This window comes from Podarcis cretensis (genome assembly GCF_951804945.1).
Source record: "Podarcis cretensis genome assembly, chromosome: Z".
Lineage (NCBI taxonomy): Eukaryota > Metazoa > Chordata > Lepidosauria > Squamata > Lacertidae > Podarcis > Podarcis cretensis.
Window position 1 is genome coordinate 6,344,210 of NC_137184.1, and position 17,226 is coordinate 6,361,435.

Below are 17,226 nucleotides of genomic sequence, written 5' to 3' on the forward strand. Positions count from 1 at the left end.
GAATGGTTTGAGAAGGGAAAGCAGAGATGGGGGGGGTGCGATTTTCCCATGCTCCCAACTCTGCAGGCATCAACAGCTCTAGGATGGAGTAATATGAACAGGGAGCCACTGTGCAAAAGCACCAAGTGGGGTGGGTAGGGCAGATGGCTGGGTGGAGAAGGAATCCCTTAAATATCCGAAGCATCCATGTCGTGAGTCCCATGGAAATGTCATGAAGGAGATGGTCAGATCATGAGGAGGAATGGAAGGAGCTTAGTGGCTGGAGCTGGACAACCCTAGGGAGGGTCTAATGTCTGAGCTATATTCAGGATAAGGTGGAAACCCAATGTCCATTTTCTTTGAGGCTCTAGGAGTCATTCCTAGGTGGTAGAGCATCTGATTTATGTAGAAACGTCTGATATCTGATAATTGTCTGTGGGGAGGGGTGTCTCTCAATGGGCCTCATGCTCAGTGGTAGAGCATCAGGTTCAATCCCTGGTATCTCCAAGTAGGGATGGGAAAGAATCTGTGCCCGAAACCCTGGAGACCCACTGTCAGTCAGTTAGGGCAGCAGTGGAGCCTAGTACACCCTCCTTTCTCAAGCAGTTCATGCTGGGCATGCTGCCTTTACTGGCACACTGTTCCATGGAGTGCAGGGTCCTTGGAAGCTAGTTTGCTGGCCCCCTGCAAGGTTTGGAAGCTGCCCACTCTGATCCAAGGATCAGTGACAGTGATCATACTTGGACAAAGGTTTCCTGCCTTTGTGACTGGGCCATACTTGTTTAAACAGTGATTACAGAAACATTTCTGAACAGTGAGGAGAGGCTAAAATCAGGGAAAGGAGCTATTCCCAAATGTGTAGAACTTTAGATGGGGGGGGGAGGGGCTGAAGTCTGAAAATGCACTTCAGATAGAATGCATTTGTTCAACAGTGACAAAAAAGGAGGAGGAAGTTCAAAATGCAGTTTGTAAACTCTCCTTCTTACATGGATCCTCAATTGATTAAAAACCCCAGTACATTTAAAACAGCAAACTTGTTGTTCACACATTCACACTGAGAGAGCATCAAAGGTGCTTTCTGGCAGCACAAAATTGCATGTGCAAATTGAAGTTATGTCCAGTAAAAGTCCACCCACTGTTCTGACATCCCAGCACAGGGAAAGTAACATTATCCCATTTTCCTGCAGCTCATTTTACTGGCTATCTACTGTGCTGTGTTGCATAGGGACCCTACTGTTGCAGTCAGAATGGGATGGGGAAACTGTGGCTGTCTAGGTGCTGTACTTCAACTCCCACCTACCCATATGAGCCAATTCATAGGGGCCAAGGGGTCTTCCCCACAAATAAAATATTTGAGGGGCCCACCCCCACCCCAAGCTGATGGTCATTGCCATTCAAATGGTGTGTGCGCACCATGTCATTTGATCAATTCTGTGGGGTGGGGCCTACCTGCCTCCACATACTTTATTCAAGCTGGGACGCCTGCACCTGCCCCATTCACCATGGCCAATGGAACATAGGAAGCTGCTTCATAGTGAGTCAGATCATTGGTCCATCTAGCTCAGTATCATTTACACTAACTGTTAGTGGCTCTTGAGATGCTCTGCATGCAAAACAAATGCTCCACTGCTGGGCAACAGCCCTTCCTCCAAATGTTCAAGGATGATAGGAGGTGGAGAGATATAGAAGATACATACTATGTCACCTATGATATAGAAGATCCAAGAGCTTGTCTGCCCTGCTGCCTGCATGCAAAGTTAGACATATGTACCTCAACCACAGAAGGGCTTGCCGATCAGAAGGTTGGCGGTTTGAATCCCCGTGATGGGGTAAGCTCCAGTTGCTCAGTACCTGCTCCTGTCAACCTAGCAGTTCGAAAGCATGCCAGTGCAAGTAGATTAATAGGTACTGCTCTGGTGGGAAGGTAAACGGCTTTTCCATGCAGTGCTCTGGTTTACCAGAAGCGGCTTAGTCCTGCTGACCACATGACCCAGAAGCTGTACACCGGCTCCCTCGGCCAGTAAAGCGAGATGAGCGCCGCAACCCCAGAGTTGTCCATGACTGGACTAAATGGTCAGGGGTCCCTTTACCATTACCTTTTACCTTAACCATTCCCTGGTAAGAGAATTTATTTTCCTAGTCTATGCAGAAATGTAAACTACCGGTAGACTGCCTAGTAGAAAGGTCAGACTTACTTCTCTTATGTATGTATGGCTGTGCCTTTTTCCATACCTAGGTGAGAGCCAGTGAAGTGTAAGGGTTAGTGTGTTTGGAGACCAGGGTTTGAATCCCAACTCAGCTATGAAGCTCACTGGGCGACCTTGAGTAACAGCCACTGCATAACCCCCAACACTTCTCTGATGAAAATAGGGATGTCCTATTCTATAATAATGATAATAATAATTTTATTATTTATACCCCACCCATCTGGCTGGGTTGCCCCAGCCACTCTGGCAGGCTTCCAACACACACACACACACACACACACACACACACACACACCATTAAACATTTAAAAGCTTGCCTATGCAGACTGCCTTCAGATGTCTTCTAAAGGTTGTATAGTTACTTATCTTCTTGGCTTGGGGATCGCATAACTCCATACTCTTCAACATTTATCTGGTGAAAATAGGGACGTCTTAAGGAAAAGTGGGACATTCTGGGATCAAATCAGAAACAGGGACAGTTTCTGTAAATCTGGGACTGTCCCTAGAAAATAGGGACACTAGGAGGGTCTGCCACTCTCAAGCTACCTTGCCTCACAGAGTTTCTGTGAGGTTAAAATGGGGAGACGAGATTCATGTGCACGTCGAGCTCCTTGGAGGAAAAGATCGTATATAAATAAAATGAATAAATAAGAACATAGGAAACTGCCTCATACCAGCTCTGACTATTGGTGCAGCTTGTGCAGTAGTCTTCCCCAACCTGGTGCCTTCAATGTGTTTTGGACTCCAATTCCCATCAGCCCAGCCAGCACAGTCAGTGGTCAGGGATGATGGAAATTATAGTCCAAGCCATTTGGTTGCAGGAGGGCTGGTGAATGCACTGCCTGGCTTTTACCCTCCAAGGTTACATGCAGTGGTCCTTTCCAGTCTAGGATTGAACCTGGGGACTTCTGTATGCATAGCAGGTCCGTTACCCTTGAGCTACAATATGTTCCCTTTTTCTGCACTGAGTTGTGGTCCTTCCCCCATTCTTTTCCCTCCTAGTTCATGTAGCCAGTGGCAGAGGAGCTGGGTGGGTAAGATATGTGGCTCTGCTAAAATGAAACTGACAGCAAGGCTGTCTGCAACACAACTGAATTTCAAAGCCATTCTTTCCAATAATGAAATGACTCTAAAACAGAATGTAATCAGTAATTCACATTGTAAGGCAAGTCTAATTGCTATGAAGAGGGGGGCTGAAATGGGTTTTGGAAAAGGTTCCACTGATGTATTTCGCATTGAGTTTGGTGAGGTCACAAGATAATGGGACATCCATGCTCAAGTGTCATATAAATCAATCTTCAGAACATCTTCAGTCTTTCTTTAATGGTAAAGGAGAGCAATGTTGCTTCCTTCAAAGCATCAGAAAACTTTGTGAGGCTTCAGTCTTTGGTTTTCTGTCTTCACCCAAAAGGAAAGTAATGTTAAACCTGGTGACAGCCTCATGAGCTGCATCCAAGAGTACTAAAGGAGCTTGTGGATGTAATCTCAAAGCCTTTGTCTATCATCTTTGAGAAATCTTGGAGAATAGGTGAGCTCCCTACAGACTGGAGGTGGGCAAATGTTGTCCCCATCTTCAGAAAGGAAAAAAAGGAAGACTCAGGGATTGACTGGTGAGCTGACAATGATACCAGGGAGGGTCCTAGAACAGATAATTCAACAGTCGGTCTGTAAGAATTTAGAAAAGGATGTTGTGATTATGAAGACCCAGCATGGGTTTCTCAAAAATAAGTCATGCCATACCAATCTGATTTCTTTATTTAATGGAATTACAAACTTGGTGGATCAGGGAAATGCTGTGAACATAGTGTATCTTGATTTCAGTAAGGCTTTTTGACAAAGTCCCCCATAATATTATTGTGAGGAGGCTGGTAAAATGTGGATTGAACGAGGTAACTGTTAGGTGGATTTGTAGCTGGTTGACTGACTGAACCCAAAGAGTACTCATTAATGGTTCCTCGTCATCCTGGAAAAAAGTGACAAATAGGGTGCCACAGGGTTCTGTCCTGGGCCTGCTGCTTGTCAACATTTTTATAAGTGACTTGAAGGAACTGAGGGTGATGTGCATCAAATTTGCGGTTGACATTGCAGTGGGAGGGGTAGCTAATGCCGCAGAAGACGGAATCAGAATTCAAAATGACCTTAACAGATTGGAGAACTGGGTCCAAGCTAACAAAATGAATTTCAATAGGGACAAATGTAAGGTTCTGCACTTAGAGAGGAAGAACCAGATGCACAGATATAGGATGGGGGACACCTGGCTTACTAGCGTGGCATGTGAAAGGGATCTAGGGTCTTGGTGGACCACAAGCTTAACGTGAGTCAACAGTGTGATGCAGCAGGGGAGAAAAGTTAACGCTATTCTAGGCTACATCAGCAGAAATATACTGTCCAGATCAAGGGAAGTAACACTCTATTTTGCCTTGGTCAGACTGGAATACTGTGTCCAATTTGGGCACCATAATTTAAGAAGGATGTTGACAAGCTGGAAAGTGTGCAGAGGAGGGCAATCAAAATGATCAAGGGTCTGGAAACTAAGCCTTATGAGGAACGGTTAAAATAGCTGGGTATGTTTAGCCCAGAAAAGGGGAGATGGAGAGGAGATATGATAGCCATCTTCAAATATCTTAAGCTGTCACGTGGAAGAGGGAACATGCTTGTTTTATCCTGCTCTGGAGGGTAGGATTTGAACCAATGGCTTCAACTTACAAGAAAGGAGATTCTGACTAAACATTCGGAAAAACTTTCTGACAGTAAGACCTGTTTGGCAGTGGAACAGACCCCCCACAAGAGGCGGTGGACTCTCCTTCTTTGGAAGTTTTGAAGCAGAGGTTGGATGGCCATCTGTCATGGATGCTTTAGCTGAGATTCCTGCATTGCAGGAAGTCCCTTCCAACTCTAAGATTCTATGATTCAATGAACTGGCTGTGAATGATCAGGAACAAGACCTTGGGGTCATGGTGGCTAACTGAATGAAAATGTGAACCCCGCAGCTGTGAAAAGGACAAATTCCATTATAGGGATTATTAGGAAAGGGGCTGGAAATAAAACTGCCAATAGCGTAATGCCATTATACAAATCTGTGTTGCAACTGCAGTGGAAATGTTTCATGCAGGCATCCCAGAAGGAACTAGTTGGCCACTTTGAGAACAAGATGCTAGAGTAAATAGCCCTTTGTTTTGATCCAGCAGGGTTCTTCTTATGGTGTTATATTCTTACTGTATACACTACAGCAACAGAGACACAAGATGACCCTCCCTGTTTGTGTAGTTGTAAGTTGTTTTAACTGATATTCATCTTGTATTTTTAAACTATGAACTGTTCTGGGACCTCATGGTGAACGCTGGTTACGGAATCTAAGAATAATAATTGTTCCCACAATGCCCCTGACATAGTCCTGTTTGCAGCTCTGCTGTTGGCACCTGCTATCATTGCCAGGTAAACCTTCCAATACCTAGGTGAAGGTAAAGGGACCCCTGACCATTAGGTCCAGTCATGGCCGACTCTGGGGTTGTGGTGCTCATCTTGCTTTATTGGCCGAGGGAGCTGGCATACAGCTTCTGGGTCATGTGGCCAGAATGACTAAGCCACTTCTGGCAAACCAGAGCAGTGCACAGAAACGCCGTTTACCTTCCCGCCGGAGCAACACCTATTTATCTACTTGCACTTGATGTGCTTTCGAACTGCTAGGTGGGCAGGAGCAGGGACTGAGCAACAGGAGCTCACCCTGTCGCGGGGATTCGAACCACCGACCTTCTGATCGACAAGTCCTAGGCTCTGTGGTTTAACCCACAGCACCACCCGCGTCCCTACCGGTTGTTAAATGTAGGTACTAGTGAGCCTGCTCGCATAGAATCATGGAATCATAGAGTATGGCTGGGGATGGGCTATGGCTCACTAACAAAGCATATTGCTTTGCATGACAAAGCTCGCAAGTGATGGAGTGCGGCAGGGTCAGTTGGGGTGAAGTACTACTGATTATTCCACAGCAGGGATTATGATGTCATCTCCTGGGGCGCTTTAAGACAATCCTCTGCATAGCAAATAAATAACCATTTCCCAGAGAGAAACCCACCTTGTCATCTAAGATAAGCGGAGGAAGAGGGAGGTTGCATTAGCATGCAATGCTAAGGATAATTACATTTGATATTTTGAAAAATCCACTAAGTCCATATATTATAATTGACCAGCCATGTCACAAGAGAGTGAGCAAATCTGTGAGTCCACCAGAACATTCCATCAGGCCAGATGTTAAGGAAAGCAGAGGTGGGGTGAATGAGGTGGGGAAAGCTGCCTTGGTACCAAAGCTATAACATCTGCACTGGTTTAAAAAAATCATTTTTGCTGTGCAATCTTGGAAGGCTGTGTGGGTTGTCATCACCCTGGATTCAGTTATGTGGAATGCTCTCCCCAGGGAAACATGCCTGGTGCCTTCACTGTCAGTTTTCAACCACAAGGATTCACCCAGGCTTTTACTTGTTAATTTAGATCGCACCTTGGTATGATGGCAGTCTTTTCTATGGTGCTCATCTTTTAGGGGGCAGGGAGGCCTGCAATGCATCACTATCATCTTCTAATATTACACAGTAGCAAATCAATATTCAAGGTATTTCATAGTGTGCAAGATGATAAGTTCTGCCCCAAAGAACTTACAATCTAATATTTGACACAAACAGAGGCCATGGATGCCATGCAGTCACAGTCTTCCTCCCATACTTTGCTGGGGGGTGGGGGGCTTCTACTAGCTGCTGGCATGTATGCTATGGTGTGGCAAACTTACCTGTTAATCTTTGCCTTCATTCCCAGCCAAACACACACTTGCACAAAACCAGCAATAACCTTGGGGAGATGAATGACCTTGAGAGATTGCAAATATATTGCCTGTCATCCCTTAACAGAGCTGCCTCTGGTCCAGAGCTCCTCTCTGCGTTTGCTTAGCTAAGTGCAGGCCCTGAGAATACCGCAGAGACACACGACTCATTACAAGGCACATAGAAAATGTGTGCAATCTGTGGAGAGGCAAGGATGGAGGAAGGAACACAATGACTTAAAGACCTCCCCACCGTGTGTGTGTCCCCCCCTTTTCTTCTTTTTGTGCATTTCTTGGAAATTTAAAAGGTCGCCAGGAGCTAATGAACCTCAGATAGCAAAGCTGTCTCCTGTTTGTTTGTCATTTTGAGTTTTTCTGGTTGATTAGGATCCAGCCTGGCAGGAAGGTATGAAATAACAAGTGCCTGGGAGTTAAGAGAGGTCACATTTTGTTCCCTGAAAAATGCTGAATTGACTGTGGGGGGGGGGGAATAATTTGTCCAGAACACTAAATGGAGTGGGGGGGGGAGAAGAGTGCGAAAGTGCAGTAGTGCCACAGAAATAAACACACTGTTCTCTGCCTCTACCTACCCTTTAATAGATCTCTTTACTTATCATTTTTTTAGCATACCCCTTCTTCAGTAAATCTATTTCTTTCTCCCCTTCACCAGCCCCCGGTTACAGAACTCAGTGACTTTGCCACCCAAACAAAAGAGAACTGTGTTAGAAAGTTGGGTTGACTCATTCAATTGGTTAGAAGGTGTGGTTGCACTGCTTAAGCATTGCAGACTACAGTATTTCTGTGTGAGAAGCTTGGCTTTATTTATTCATCTGCCATCCCTTTAACAATAAATCCTCTGGACAACCTACAAAACGCTATTACAGTATTATTAACCGTAAAATGTCTTTAAAAAATGCAATGCAAACATAAAATTGAACACGCTAAAGCACCACCAGAATAAAAACAGAAACAAACCCCAGGACAGAGTAAATGGGGTTCCCACTGTCTAAAAAGCACTCAGGCAAGTTCAGGTCCACAGTCACTCGCTCAACCAAGTGAATAGTTGTGGACAAGTACCATCTGGATTTGGAACACTGAACCAGGCAAAAGAAGTCAAGGGAGATGTGAATCAAGGCTGGCAAGGAGTGTGTCTTGAGAAGGCTGGCCACATCTGCCCCCGGAAACTAAGGTTCCCCACCTCTGCCCTAGAGTTTCCTTTACAAGCTCTCTCTGCCCCCTGCCCCCTTGTAATGAGTGTTCACCTGTACTCTTGTTCCTGCCTGTTGGCCTTGTTTTGGCTTCAACTGTGTTATAATCATCATCCCTCCCTCAGCCCAATACAACCTTAATGTTCAAAAATGTTACTTTACTTGCTTTTATTACATTTCTATCCCACCTTTCTTCCAATGAACTGTAGGTGACATGCATGGTTCTTTACGGGACCGCATCTCCTGGTATGCCCCGCAGAGGACCTTAAGGTCTATTAATAACCATAGTTTAGAGGTCCCGGGCCCTAAGGAAGTCAGACTATCCTCCACCAGGGCCAGGGCCTTTTCAGTGATGGCTCCGACCTGGAATGCTCTGTCCCATGAGACAAGGGCCCAGCAGGGTTTAACATCCTTCCACAAGGCCTGTAAGACTGAGTTATTCCGCCTGACTTTCAATTTGAATTTAGCCCCATCTTTTATTCCCCTCTCTTCTCTCCCCCTCCCCTTTTATGAAGATTACATGCTCTGAGACCCCACAGCTAATTCTCCCCTGGCCTTCTCGCTGGCCCAAGTAGGTCTAATTCAGCCAGCTAGCCCTGGGGATTATCTAATGCTTATTCCCCTAAACTGATTTCTGAACTTTGATTTTTATTGTTATTCAAGTTTTTATTATTTTATGCTGCTTTTACAATTGAGTGTTTTAAATTTGTTGTTAGCTGCCCTAAGCCCAGTTTTTGAACCAGGAAGGGCAGGGTATAAATAATTTTTTTATTATTATTATTTCATTCTCACAACAACCCTGGAAGGTAGGACAGGCAGAGAAAGAGTGACTGGCCCAAGTGAGCTCTATAGCTGAGTGGGGATTTGAAACCCAATCTCCCAAGGTCCTAGTCCTAATTTCCAACCACTACACACAACCCTCCCCACCGCCTCTCTCTCTCAGTCTGTTCTAACACTGCTTTTGATTGGCTCTAGTTTATCTTACAAGGTCTGGACATTCTATATGCATACTGGGAAATATCCTTTACGTTAAGTATTATGCTAATGACAATGGATTTTCAGGATCTGGTAACCTGTACCTGTTTCTCCCCACTCCTGGGCTATCTGCCGTGTTTGGCCCTGAACTACATGATAATCCACTCCTGGATTTCTGCCATCAGTGGGGATGGATGATCTGGCTTTTCAACCACTGCTGATTGCAAAGCTCCTCAAGAACAGAGGCCAAGGCGTGTAATGAAAGCTACTGTATACAATCGTAACCGCAAGGGGCAATTTAGGCAGATAGAATGCAGTTACCCAAATTACAATTTAGCCAGGGCATAAATCTTTCAGCAGTAATAATAACACTTACCCCGGCTATGCAGCTTTGCATGTTCAAAGCACAGATAGTAATTTGTGTGTCAGAGGTACTTCAGCCCCTGGAAAATTATTAACCATCAAGGAAGTTGCTCCAGCTGTGAGCACCTCCAGTTTCAAATTTGCAAAAGTGGCTGGGGAATCTGTGCTCACATTATTTTTCTTTGGCCAACCACTGCAGAAACCTGCAACTTTGAATGGGAAGAGTAAAATAAAATAATAATAATAATAATAATAATAATAATAACAACAACAACAACAACAACAACAACAACACGTGACAACCTTTCTAGCCTGCCAGAGCTGAGGTTCTCATTCAGCAGGCTTTAATCCTGCCATGGCACCCTGATGCCCTCTGGATTAGGGCACAATAAAAGACTGGTAGTATGCATTGCAGTATCCACCACTCCTCAATAAATAAATAAATGACCCCTCCAAATTTGAAGGTCATGGCCCCATTGTTCCCGAAGGAGATGTTTAAAAAGCAGTATATTTCAGTAATAGGTCAGCACCATTGAAATAAGCTTAAAAAACACAATAAAATAATTAAATCAGCACCACAATAAGACCTTTAAGATGAAGCAGTATGAGATGGATACTCATCTGGATAGCTCAGTTGATTAGAGTGTGGTGCTGATAACACCAAGGCTGCAAGTTGTACTAGACCAGGCTTCCTCAACCTTGGCCCTCCAGATGTTTTTGGCCTACAACTCACATGATCCCTAGCTAGCAGGACCAGTGGTCAGGAATGATGGGAATTGTAGTCTCAAAACATCTGGAGGGCCGAGGTTAAGGAAGCCTGTACTAGATGATCCTCAGGGTTCCTTCAGACTCTATGATGCTATGATTCTATGGGTGAGCTTTTAAAGGCCATATTGAAAGGGCCAAATACACAGTGGTTGGGAGGGAGCTCCACGTGTGAGGCAACCAATATTACAGATCTTTGAGCAGGGCCTTCATCATTCATCTGAGCCAGGGCAAGCTCATTCAGGTAAAGACTGCCTTGCAGCTATCTGCCAAGCAGACTGGGTATTCTATTTCCTGCATCTGACAGCAGGAGCACAGGAAGCTGCCTTATACTGAATCAGACCTTGGTCCATCTAGCTTTGTATTGTCTACACTGAGAGGCAGCAGGTCTACAGGGTTTCAGGAAGCGGTTTCTCTCTCTCTCTCTCCTGAGGACTGAAGATGCAACTTTCTGCATGCAGAGCAGATGCTTCAACACTGAGTGATGGCCCTTCCACATGAAGGCTTTTGCCATAAGACATTTGATAGTCTGTTTACTTCAACAGACTAATATGGCTGCTCCTCTGGAAATTGGTACTGTTAGAGCAATTGCTATTATTTATTGCCCCCGGTTACCATTCTGTGTGTGAAATAACCATGCACACTTCATATTTATTGCCCTCGGTTACCACCCTTTGCAAAACAACCATGCACACTTCATATTTATTACCCTCAATTCCCATTCCAAGTGCAAATTTAGCATGTACAGAAAATATTTTGTAGGATTTGTCCTTTTTATAGTATCGCTGGATGAGCACTTTAGGAATTCAGTTTATAGTGTTTCTGTTCCTTTTTTGTATCTGGTTTCTAACTGGTTTTTAATTGTTTTTGTATTTTTATGGAATTGGAAGTTGCTTTGAGACTTTTAAAAAAAGCAATAAATAAGTGCAAATAATAACAATAGTTTGCTGTCCTTGATCACCTTTCCATGTGGATAACAAGCATATACAGCAGCTCATATTTATTGCCCTCTTCACAATTCCATGTACAAATTAAGAGCAAACATGTAATTTTTGCTCCCCTCAATCACCATTCCAAGTAAATAGCATAGCAACCCCCACCAGTCAGTGCCTGGTGAAGTGTGTGGGGGTGTGTGGTTTGCAGGTGTACTACACCATGGGGGTGGGGGCATCCCAAGTGGGTGGGGCAAGCAGCGCGGGGTGCGCCGCCCGAGCAAATGCATCCCTCCCGCATTTGGTTTTAGGACAGCTTCCCTCTCCCCACCAGGTGAGAAGGTGGTTTGGCATTTTGGCAGGGACTGGGAAGCGGAGGAATGATGAAGACCGCCTCCCCAGCTTTGACCCTTCCAGGCAAGAGGAAGACAGTTTAGATTTACAACAGGGGGTTGAGGGAGGTCACAGATAAAAGACAAATGAGGGGGGAATTTGGGAAATAGTGGGAGAGGAGGAGGAGGAGGAGGAGGAAGCACCTGGGGGGTGACAGCTGACGGACACAGTGTCTTTAGAAAGCATTCCAGACCCCCCTCCCAGAACACGGCAGGCCTTGAAAGTAGGAGAGCAAAGATCTCAAAGGCAGAGGGTACATAGCAGCACCCGTTCCACAAACGAGGAATTGGGAGAGACGGCAGGATATAAATTCACTTGGGATAGCACCATTATCTAAGAGGCTGGGTTCTATTGCCTCTCTCTGTAAATACTGAATAAAAGGCGAACAGTAAGAAAAATTCCCTTGTCTTTGTACATTCCTGGGCAACCAGCCGAGATTTGCTGGCAGCATCCTGACACATTTTCTCTCCAAAATAACTTTTCTTCTTGGGTTCTTCTGCCCCACCCCTCCACTCACCCACCTGGCTCCACAGTTTGCCAGCTGCTCCAGTGCGGTTTGCCAGCCCTCCCTCCCAGGAGCAACCCAAAGTTAGACCTAAACTTTTGGGAAGAGGCCAGCTGGCGGCCAGGAAGGAAATAGGTGCCACCCAAGAGCTGCCAGCCAGCCTTGGAGGGGGAGGGGGACTTGGAGGGGCAGAGTTGGCACCATGCTTCTGTGTTGCCTGCGCGCCACCTCTGCAGCTCTTGCTCCTCCAGGCTTTCCAAGAGTTACTGCGGGAGAGCCACTGTGAAGGAGTGGATGCCATGTTGCAAAAGAAAACCAAAAACAAAGGGAAACATTTTTCAACATGCTGCTCTGCTTTTCTTCCTATTGAAAAGAGGCAACTCACAGAATGGGTGTTGAAATATACTCAGAGTCGCAAAGTGATTTCATGCTCTTTATTCAGCTCATAGTGGTGAGGAGGAATGAATGAAAGTCCCCTCAAAGTATCTGCTTTATATACATTATTTACACAATGGGCTGCACATGATTGGCTAATTCTGGAATTCTACTGTAAGCCAATCAGGTTGTGGATTCACTTATATCTGGAGCATGATTGGGTGGTTCCTGCCAACCAATCATACTGCTGCATTGTTCTAGGACCAATCAGACTGCTTCAGTTTGGATCCTATTCAACTCAGTACATAACAGGTGTGATACAAAGCACAGCCACCTCCGAAGAGACCTGTGTCAGCCGGAGACATAGCTGGGGGGGGGGGCTCTAGCCAGGGTTTCTGTCCCAGGTGAAGCCTCCAGAGGGGCGCCATTGAGGCTCCCAGCTTCCCAGCATGTCTGGGCTTCAACCGGAGAGAAAGATGAAAAAGTGAATAGCAGCCGCAAGCTCTGTCCTTCTGAAGAAGGCTCATTTGCAGAGAGAAGGAGAGTTGGGAAATCTGGAGAGGCTGTGTGGCTCTTCCGGTGAAGCAAAAGATAAGATGCCCTGTGGGTTTGCTACTGTGTGAGAAAGAAACTCTGGAGGGATGGAGGGACGGAGGGAGGGGTGGGAAGCTGAGGAAGAGAATCAGTTGGACTAGATGATCCTTGGGGTGATTCTATGATCACTTCAGAACTTAGAATGTGTTTAAACAGCTAAGGTTGGGTCATTTTACAAAGTATACATGATCTACACACAGGAAAGTAAAGGGGGGGGTGAACGTTTTTCCTGCCAGAGGCACTTCCCTGACAAGTTTTGGTCAGCCTGGCTGCATTAGGATTGTAATGGAAGGGCACTTTCTACTTTAGACTCCCAAAAAGAATTTCTTCCCTTACATGGAGCCTAAAATGACTACAAAATTATCATTTCCTAAAATGAGTAATCAAACCAAAATAAAATTGAAAGGAATCTTGTTGAAGCTTACTCAGGCGTAAATTTACATGACAAAATTCCTTGAAAGGGTTTGCACAGAACCAAGAAGATGAGTGGTTGGCATAAAGTCTCAAAGATGAAAAAAAAATAAAAATGTAAGGGAACCAGAGGGTCTTGGGCTGATATTATGAAAATGCAGTCTCTTAATGATCCTGTGACCAAACAAATCCAATTCAAAACCTAACCTTGGATAGACAATTATTGCACATTGAAGTTCTACTTTTGACAAACAATTTGCTTTTACCGGAAGGGATGCTCATTTTCGCTTTGGTCATACGGTTGTAATACTTCTTAGGATTACTTTATATTCAAATGATATATTGTCTGCTTTTTATGCCCTTTACGAATAAATGTGTTGTGGTGTGTGTGTGTGTTCATATGTATGTATGTATGTATGTATGTATGTATGTGTATGTATGTACTGTATGTACACAAACATGCATCTGGGGGTGGGGTGCCAAACTGGGTTTTTGACCCAGGTGACAGAAAGCCCAGTTTCACCCCTGCTGGATCCTGCCCTGAAGGCTCACTTGTTCCACAGTGTGCCTCACACTGCTTTTTCAGGCAGCACTGGGCCTGCTGGAGGGCGACCAGGAGGGGAGGCAGTGACTGGGGTCCCCTGCAGCCCCAGTGCTGTCCAGGGTGCCCCTCCCCCTCCCATTCCTAAACTACACTTCCGAGTGATAACAAGTATGCACAGCTCCTATGCATTGCCTCTCCATCACCACACCAAGCTGTGTCAACTCTGTTCAATAAGTTTGCAGAAAGAGATATAATGGGGGAAAGAGACAATAAAGCCCCCTGCCCCCAGGATCTTCAAGGCTTGAATAACTTTCCTAGGCACAATTAAATGGAACACAGCACTCAGATTTAGCCTGCAGCAGAGATCCCAATGGGGGCAATGCAATCTGAACCTGCAAAGCCTAAGCTTCCCTTCACTTTCTCTTCCTTTCTTGCTCAGAGCAACGAGGGAAAGACTGAATCATTTGGTGGAAGGGAAAGAAAAAAACAAACCCAGAAACCACTGCCATGTGAACTTTAATGGCTTAGTTTCTCGTAGCTGGAGGCAGCGGTTCATATGCATTCCAAACAGCGCTTTGAAAGCAAATGTACCATTTTGGAAGCTATTCTACCTGAAAAACAATATATTTCATCTACGTTCCCCCTGCATCCTCGCAGGGCCAAGAGAACACATCAATCTGAGGGGGGTGGCAGGTTCACACATGCAAGTGAGATGTCTGGGAAGGGAGAGAGTCAGAAGAAGGTTGATCAATCGCAGGTGCAAACCCCCACCTCCCCCCTACAATAGCTTTTACTGGAGGCCCCCAAAGCACTGGGGTTCTGAATGACTGTAGGGTGGGAAGTGATTCAGGAGGATGAATCAAATCAGTCTTCTCTGGTTTTCTTATCCCAAACTCTCCACACTACATGTGCAGGTTCAGCCCTGCCCAGATCTCAAACCTGGCATCTCCTCATGGTGCTTAAGAAGAGCCCTGCTGGATCAAGTCAAAGGAAAGCTTGCACAGAAAATGAGGCAAGACAGAGGCTGCTCACCTATTACACACATCATGCTGCAGCAAAACTTCCACAGAGCAATTTTCTGTAAGGCACAGGTGATGCATGTGCATATGTCTGGCTCCTGTTGGAGTTTTGTAAATATATTGCAGCTGTGTGCAGAAAGAAAAAGAAAAACTGGTAAGACTGCTGGTTGAAAGGATAAAGAAAACCCAAGGTTTATCGTTCATGACAAACTAAGCCGTTCTGCATAAAGGCTTTATATGTGGCCAGTATGGAGTCAATAAGTGAAAACTAGCACATGCAAACAACAAATACTGACTAAAACCCCAGTGCTTTGGGGGCCTCCACTGAAAGCTATTGTAGGGGGGAGGCACCATCTGAGGGGGGGCAAGGCAGTGTCCCCCAAAAAATTTTTCAAAGAGGTGGTCAGGCCTGTTATGTATAGGAAAATAAATTTTGATGATATGCGAAGGAGCAGAGTAGCTTACAGCTAGGGAGCTAAGTAACTCTTCTAGGTGATTGATAGCTTCTTTGTAAAGACTATACGTACCATGTCCAGACTCTTTATATTCAGAAGAACTTTACTTTCATAAACATATAACTGATAATAATATATTTACATTCAAACATGGGTACGTTCTCACTTGAATTGTAGATGGAAGACTTCTTCCTTAGACTTATAAATAAAAACTGTGGTGATACTTGCACCAGAGTTTTACCTCACTCAGGCCTTACAGCTTCTTATAAGAGGTTTTTACTTTCGCCTCAGCAGTATTTTCTCTGTTCCTTACAGAGAGCTCCTGCACAGGTTTCTCCCAATTAACGTTTAGGGATCTTCCTCTGTATGTTTCACTTCAGACAGATCACACTGACACAACACTGCCCTCAGCAGTATCCAGAGAAGCCTCTCAGCAGCCATTCTCTCCCCCCACACACACACACATAGAGGACAGAGAGCAATTAAAAACAACAGTTACTGGAATAACAGTCACAACAGAATGGAATGCGTGTCTCATGTGACTCAGTCAGCCAATCACATGAGAGCTACTGCCAGAGAGGGGAGGGAACCCATGTTAAAAGTACACAGTAATTTAACACAAGTAAACATTCAAATTTCAGGAAATTCAATCATTATCCTTAACAGGGCCCCTTCAATATTCTGCCGCCTGCTTTGGGTCCCCTTGGGCCTTCCTGTGGCTGTGATGGGGTCTGTCAGGCAGAAGGCCGCACTAGCCTGCTCAGCATCAGGAGACGTGCCTGACGTCACACATCACTTGTGCGCACCAGGTCCCATCAATTGTGGGGGCAACTTGGTGCCTGTGCCAGGAAGGAGATTCAGGGTTGCCACTAATGAGCCCTGTTAACTACATGTAGGGCTGCTCAGGAGAAGGGGGAAGTACGTGGCAGCATCTCCCAGATCAGGGCCTGGTTGAAAGCCAGTAAGTGGTGGAGCCCCCAGCTGCTATATAAGCTCCCAGTCTGGGCTGCTCCGTCGCTGATGCAACAGCTCTCTTGCAAACTTTAGCCTGCCAGAAAAAAGAGCAGGGTTTATCCTTGGCACAAGCTGATATCTACCATTAGGGCAGGACTTTGAGGCAGTAACCCAGGTCCAGGATCAGCAAGAGCCTGCCACCACCCCCTGCATATAAAGGAGCAGATGAATGTAAGACAATTAACACTGTTGTCTGTGGGTATTCATTTGCCTCCATCTTATAAGAGAAGTAACTGTTTTTGAGTCCCACTCTAGAACCATAGAATTGTAGATGACCAGGGGTCATCTAGTACAACCCCCTGCAATTCCGGAATTTCAACTAAAGCATCCATGGCGCATGACATCCATTACAGATGATCAAGTCTCTGTAGGAGACTTGGATGAATTTCCCTTTCATTCATTTTTCCAATAAGGAATTCATCCTCCAACTGGTCACCCAAGTACCAGGAACAATATATTGGGGAGAGTGTCAGAATGGCAATGATAGTGAGAGCATGTTCTTGGGCATAGAGACATAACCACCTTATGCTGTCAGAGCATTGGTCCATCTAGCTATGGCCCTTGCTCTAAAGAAGCAGGATGCTGGTTTTAGATGGAACTTTGGTCTGGTCCCTCAAGCTCCCACTTATGTACTACCCATGTTTGTTATGTTCTGCCTGCACTGTCGGAAGCAGTACATC

General features: G+C 45.3%; 1 long non-coding RNA gene across 1 annotated transcript; it reads right to left on the bottom strand.

Annotated features, from left to right (window-relative positions):
- Nucleotides 1-3,721: 3,721 nt before the first annotated feature.
- LOC307207986 lies at nt 3,722-15,971 on the bottom strand. Its single transcript, XR_013834920.1, has 3 exons — nt 15,846-15,971; nt 15,091-15,203; nt 3,722-3,757 (listed from the first exon to the last, which is right to left on the bottom strand). It is a non-coding gene; the product is annotated as an uncharacterized lncRNA (long non-coding RNA).
- Between the last annotated feature and the right edge of the window lie 1,255 nt (nt 15,972-17,226).